The 7,204-nt window shown below is 41.1% G+C and overlaps 1 pseudogene; it reads left to right on the top strand.

The window, feature by feature from the left end:
- Positions 1-4,575: 4,575 nt before the first annotated feature.
- On the top strand, positions 4,576-4,662 carry LOC112437125 (small nucleolar RNA U13; annotated as a pseudogene).
- The last annotated feature ends 2,542 nt before the right edge of the window (positions 4,663-7,204 follow it).

The raw sequence follows: 7,204 nt of genomic DNA, 5'->3' as shown, positions 1-7,204 counted from the left end.
CCAAAAACACATATCCTGAATCTAACCACGAGGAAACATCAGACACACACACAAAACTGTCCTGTAATCTCCAAAAATGTGAAGGTCATGGAGACAAGGGAAGTAAAGAACTATTCCAGATTGAAGGAGACAAAAGAGACATGACGATGCAACAGGTCATCTGAAATGGTTTATTTTGTTTTCTAGAGGATATTAATGGAACAATTTGCAAAACTTGAATGAGTCTCTAGATTAGATGGTCATAATGTATCATGTTAATTTCCTGATTTTGGTGTTTTTATTTTGGTTATATAGAAGGATGTCCTTGTTTAAAAGAATTATAGACTAAAGTGTTTAAGTGTGATGGGGCATCGTGTTGGCAATTTATTTCCAAATGGTTCAGGAAATCAAGGGGTTCTTTGTCCTAGTCTTGAAAATTAATGTTTAAAATTATTCCAAATTTATAAAATTATCTAGACAAGAAGAAGGTAAAATAAACGTATTTTACAAAACAAAACAGACAAACAAAAACTGAGTGTTTGTTACCAGCAAACCCACTGAAGGAAATTCTAATGCACATTTTTTTTTCAGGCAGAGTGAAAATAATCTCGGATGGAAGGTTGGAGAGAAATGAAGGAACAAATAAACAAATGGAGAACAAAGAAAAGGGTAAATGAATGGGTAATGTATAAGAACCTCAACTGTAAAGTTTTAAAATACATGACAGAAAATAAGTTGGGAAGGAGATATGTAAAGTTAAATATTCTTTTTTATTTTTGAGATGGAGTCTTGCTCTGTTGCCGAGGCTGGAGTGCAATGGTGTGATCTCCACTCACTGCGACCTCTACCTCCTGGGTTCAAGCAATTTTTCTGCCTCAGCCTCCTGAGTAGCTGGGATTATAGGTGCCTGCCACCATACCTGGCTAATTTTTGTATTTTTAGTAGAGATGGGGTTTCGTCATGTTGGCCAGACTAGTCTCAAACTCCTGACCTCATGTGATCTGCCTGCCCCAAAGTGCTGGCATTACACCCGTGAGCCACCATACCCAGCCTAAAGTTAAATACTCTAAAAATTGTTTGCATTTTCTGGGAGGAAGGTAGATGTACTGATTACACTATATTTTGATAAGCCAAAGATGCATATTATAATGGAGTTTTGCTCTTGTTGCCCAGGCTAGAGTGCGTGGGAGGATCTCAGCTCACTCCATCTCAAAAAAAAAGGAAAATACAGGTAGTCTTCTAAATTATCTTATTAAATATTTATGTACATATATATATATATATATATATATTTTTTGAGACAGAGTCTCGCTCTGTCCCCCAGGCTAGAGTGAAGTGGCACAATCTCAGCTCACTGCAGCCTCCACCTCCTGGGTTCAAGCAATTGGTCTGCCTCAGCCTCCTGAGTAGCTGGGGCTACAGGCACCCACCACCATGCCTAGCTAATTTTTGTATTTTTAGTACAAAATGATGGAGTTTCACTATGTTGGCCAGGCTGGTCTCAAACTCCTGAGCTCAGGTGATTTACCCACCTCAGCCTCCCGAAGTGCTGGGATTACAAGGGTGAGCCATTACACCCAGCCTGTATTTTCTAGAGATCAAGGAGATGGTTTTAACCAAGACTGGATGCCAAAAGTTATAAAAGAAAAGATAAACATATTTGACTAAAACATTAAAAATATTTTGTAAGTGATACCATAAAAAAGTTATTGGGCAAATGATAGTAACTGTAATGCAGATGGTAGTCAGATTTAATTTCTGTAAAGTTAATCTTGCAAATTTCAACTCCTATAAATTGACAAGATTAATATTAAATGATACAAGTAGATGTTTTCTATTGTTTCCCAACAGAAAAATGGGCAACAGATATGGAGAGAAAATTCACAGAAGTCCAAATATATCCAACAGCCATATAAAAAGGTGTTCAAATGTCTTGGTGGTCAGGACGGGGCCACTGGCATTACCTTCATATAAACAAGAAAAGGTTGGGGCCCCTTCCTCTGCATTGAACACCATTAGTATGCTTGTTTTTGCAAACCATTTGTGGGCCAGATTTCTGCCCCATCATCCTATGCACAAACTGCACAGTGTATGCAGTGGCCCAGATTCAGAGAAATGCAAATGCCTAATGAAATATTCCTTTTTATCCATTAAACTGGCAAAAAATTAAGAAGAGTCATGATACCTGTTGCCAGCAGGACTGTGGGGTGGCATGTGCTCCATCCATTGCTAGTGTTGTCATAGAGCATTCTGGCCTTTTTTTTTTGGAAGGCAGTCTGGCAATATCTATTAAAATTAAAAATACATATTTCCCTTGACCCCAGAATCCTACTCCTAGGAATCTATTCCATAAAATAAAAGTGCTAATTTGTATGAACATGTGTGCAAGAATGTTTATTGCAGCCTTGTTTGTAGCTGCCAAGAACCAGAAACCTAGTGAATGGCCATTAATCAGGGAATGGCTGAAAAATTAAAATATATTACTCCATAGAATATTATGTGGCCATTCAATGGGATGAATGATAGCCTTACCAGATGTCTGAGAGAGATTTCCAAGAGATACCGATGAGTGAGAAAAGTAAGATGCAAAATGAGTGTAATGTGATTCCATCATTGTAAAAAAAGAACAGAAAACCTCCCTGCATGTGTCAGTGTATATGAAAATGTATACTGGTGTGTGTATGGTTACAAAGGAAAATATATATGGACACACCCTATGTTCTTGTTAATGTTGGAGGAGGAGAGAAAAAGAGAACAGTTGTTCGTAATAAAAACAGCAAGTATGATATGATCCTATCCATGTAAAACTGTGGCGTGTGTGTGTGTGTGTGTGTGCATGTGTGTGTATATAAATGCACTGCAAGAAGTCGACCTCATTTTTACTGGTTAGGATGGTGAGATTTTAAGAGACTTTCATTTTCATGATTGTATCTTTATGTATTGTTCCAATTTTTTTTTTTTTTTTTTTTTGAGACAGAGTCTCAGTCTGTCACCCAGGCTGGAGTGCAGTGGTGCTATTTTGGCTCACCACAAGCTCCTCCTCCTGGGTTCAAGTATTCTTGTGCCTCAGCCTCCGAAGTAGCTGGGACTACAGGCACATGGCACCACACCCGGCTAATTTTTTGTATTTTTAGTAGAGATGGGGTTTTGCCATGTTGGCCAGGCTGGTCTGGAACTCCTGACCTCAGGCAATCCGCCCACCTCAGCCTCCCAAAGTGCTGGAATTACAGGTGTGAGCCACCGCACCCAGCCATATTGTTCCAATTCTTCATAATAGATGTGCATTGTTTTTATGTCCAGGAAAAAGATGAAATTATTTTCACATTGAAAATAAAATAAAAACAAAAACCAAATAAACCTCAAACTCCTAATACCAATAGGCCTCAGTAATGTATACATTCTTATTTATCATTGGCTTGAGGGGGCTCAACTGAAGAAAGGGATGAAAAAGAATGAGCAAAGGGAACACCTATTGCTCTGAAGTATTACCTCCATTGTGGATTATGGGGCAGTTGGGAAAAGGTTTAAAGTCACACATATATTTGCCACTGCCCATCTCTTTGATGGCTTTACTGTGTAAGCAGAATCATTTGCTGCTTTAGGTAAACTTACTTTTTTTGTTTGTTTGTTTTTTTGAGACAGAGTCTCGCCCTATCACCCAGGCTGGAGTGCAGTGGTGCAATCTCGGCTCACTGCAGCGTCCGCCTCCCAGGCTCAAGCAATTCTCCTGCCTCAGCCTCCCTAGTAGCTGGGATTACAAGCATGAGCCACTACGCCGGGCTAATTTTTGTATTTTTAGTAGAGATGGGGTTTATCATGTTGGCCAGGTTGGTCTCGAACTCCTGACCTCAAGTGACCCGCCCACCTTGACTTCCCAAAGTGTTGGGATTACAGGCATGAGCCATCGTGCTTGGCCTTAGGTAAACTTTTAAAAACTTTTAGTAGAAGTTTGATATTTTGGTATTTGTTTTTTTCCTTGCGGGGGATGCACCATGGTAAACTGGTTTTGAAATTCCCCACCTTCCCCAGAGGGGAATGTCAAGGTGGCAGAAAGGCCAAGAGAGGAAAAAGAACAGTATAAAGGAAAAAAGAGGAGCTGGGAGGGGTGGCTCACGCCTGTAATACCAGCAAGTTGGGAGGCTGAGGTGGGAGGATCCCTTGAGTCCGGGAGTTTGAGACCAGCCTGGGCAACATAGTGAGACTTTGTCTCTACAAAAAAATGAACAAAATTAGACAGGTGTGGTGGTGCATCCCAGCTACGTGGGAGACTGAAGTGGGTGGATCACTTGAGCCTGGGAGAATGAGTCTGCAGCCTGGGTGACAGAGTGAGACCCTCTGTCTCAAAAAAAAAAAAAAAAAAAAAAAAAAAATCAAATAAAAGGAGTAGAGGCTTCTCCAACAGTAGGGGCACTGACGGTTGCCTGCTGCTTCAAAGGTATGTGTGGTTTTATTTGACTGAGAAAAAGGTTTCTTCCCTGCTTTTCAGATAGCTAATGAAAATAGCTTTGTGTGATATGACAAACCTGGTGTTGCAAATTTTAGATTTGAGAGTAAAATTCATTTTTGTGTTTTGAACTTGAAAGAAGAGCTATTTGAATCCTTTTGTAGTTCATAAGCGTGATGATTGGGTTTTCACGCGCATGTGTGAGCTTGTTATGATGTTGGCATATTACCCGTCTGACGTGAAAAAAAAAAGTTATTTGGACTGGAGTTTAGAGATTGGCAAACTTGTTGACCTAGTTTTAAGTGGAGGCTGTTAGTTACTCTAAGTTTGCTTCTACAGTCATCCTTTTATTTCCTGCCAGTAAAATGAGGATCCTGAGAGTATGTCTAAGGAGCTGTTGAGAGGCTTACACAGGCTCGTTTGGATAAAGCAATTTAGAACAGTGTCTGCACTTGGGAAGCAGTATTCAGTGTGACTCTTATTATTATGATGAATCCTTTCTCATTGGTTGGGCTCAGCTGTCTGCTTGAACAGGAAGCACTTTACAAAAAGTTTTTTGGAAATGGTTTATAATGTAATATAGGGTATTGATATAGTTTAAGATTCTGAGATATTGTCTGAATTACTTTGTGTATAATACTTCACCCAATGCTGTGAACTTGAGGGCACTAAATTCTATTTGATGGCAAAATTCAATCAATGGTTACTTATAGTCAACTTATAATGAGATTTAGGGATTTAATAGGATGTGGAAAAAACTTTTGATTTCTTTAAATAAATGTGTTTTACAATAAAATCAGGCACTATGGATTTTCTATTTGGGATAGCACAAATAGAAAGTTTAGCTCCATGGATGTCTAGCAGGTTCCATCAGGAATGCCCTTTTCTTTTTCATTTCTTTCTTTTTTTTTGAGATGAGTTCTCACTGTGTTGCCCAGGCTGGAGTGCATGTCACAATCATAGCTCACTGCAGCCTTGACCTCCTGGGCTCAAGTGATCCTCCTGCCTCAGCCTGCTGAATAGCTGGGATTACAGGTGCACACCACCACACCTGGCTAATTTTTGTATTTTTTGTAGAGACACAGTTTCGCCATGTTATCCAGGATGGTCTCATACTTCTGAGTTCAAGTGATTATCCTGCCTCGGCCTCCCAAAGTGCTGGGATTACAGATGTGTGCCACCACGACTGGCCAAGAATATCTTTTTCTAAGAACGAATAAAAGGGCCTTTTATGATATCATGTTATGAGGATGAATTAAGAGGTTTTGCTATTGGATTTGAAGTATTGTTTCATGTTACGATGTCCCACCACCTATTTAACCTCTTCAGTTCTGCCATCAGAATGTTGGAGTGCCATTACCAACTCTCTGCATCTCCTCCTCTCTTCCTCCTGGAGTTCTGGGTAAGCTATTTTGACCCACCCACTGGGAGAGCACTCTGGGCGTTGGAAGGTTAGGAGCCCTGAAAAGAAGGCAGGAGAAGAGAAGCCCTCATTCTTCTACATTAGCTGTGAGCCTGCAAAGGAAACCCCCTGCAGGGCTCCCAGATTTTAAAAGCGCCCTGGTGAGTAATGACCTGGTGAGTAATGCTCCTGCAGAGCACATGCGGGGCTCTGCCCTGTCTCCCACCTCTTTCCTTATAGTCCTTACTTAAAATAGAAACCAGTTAAATATGGTAGCCAGCTGGGAGCCTGACTTTCTACTCCTAATGCTCGCCTACCTGCCTCACGTTTAGAATTTTTTTTTTTTTGCAAAGTGAAAGCAAGTTTATTAAGAAAGTAAAAGAATAAAAGAATGGCTACTCAATAGACAGAGCAGCCCTGAGGGCTGCTGGTTGCCCATTTTTATGGTTATTTCTTGATGATATGCTAAACAAGGGGTTGATTATTCATGCCTCCCCTTTTTAGACCATATAGGGTAACTTCCTGACGTTGCCGTGGCATTTGTACACTGTCATGGTGCTGGTGGGAGTGTAGCAGTGAGGACGACCAGAGGTCACTCTTATCACCATTTTGGTTTTGGCCGACTCCTTTACTGCAGCCTGTTTTATCAGCAAGTTCTTTATGACCTGTATTTTATGCTGACTTCCTATCTCATCCTGTGACTTAGAATACCTTAGCTTACTGAGAATGCAGCCCAGTAGGTTTCAGCCTCATTTTACCCAGCTCCTATTTAATATGGAGTTGCTCTGGTTCACACGCCTCTGACAGCAGGATTTCAAGACCAGCCTGGGCAAGACAGCGAGACCCTGACTCTCTTGGGAGACCAGGTCCTGCTCTAGTGGCTGGTCTGCATGCAAAAGCGCCCCCAGGCTTGGCCCGGCCCCTTGGGATTCACCCCGCTTTTAGAAATGTAGAGTAAGTTCCAGAGTGCTTGGACATCCTTTCCTAAAGGGCTTTGTGTGGGGGACAGATTTGCACCCCTTTTCCAGCAGCACCATGTGCTGTTGATGCATTTAAGGCATCTGCTCTCCATTTATTCTCCTGATCCCAGAAAGAAGATTGGGAATAATTATTTGAGTTTTCAGTCTGTGCTCTGGGTACCTCTTTGCAGAGTGTCTGAGGCATAAATCTGTCTGTGACTTCCGGGACAAATGAATAGTCATTTGAAACATCAGCCATGGGTAGGTGTGGCCTCTGGGGCTTTTCCACAAGGCAGGGCAGGGCTAATCTGTAAAATAACATTTGAGGCCATTCTGCCGGATGTTCAAGTTCAGGTACTTGACCATTCAGGGGACATAGATATAGGCTACAGGTACAACATGGCATTCACAAAGGAAGAA

This window comes from Pan paniscus, chromosome 15 (genome assembly GCF_029289425.2).
Source record: "Pan paniscus chromosome 15, NHGRI_mPanPan1-v2.0_pri, whole genome shotgun sequence".
In the NCBI taxonomy this organism is placed as follows: domain Eukaryota; kingdom Metazoa; phylum Chordata; class Mammalia; order Primates; family Hominidae; genus Pan; species Pan paniscus.
Note: the sequence above shows the minus strand (reverse complement) of the source record. Positions and strands in the feature narration are given on the sequence as shown.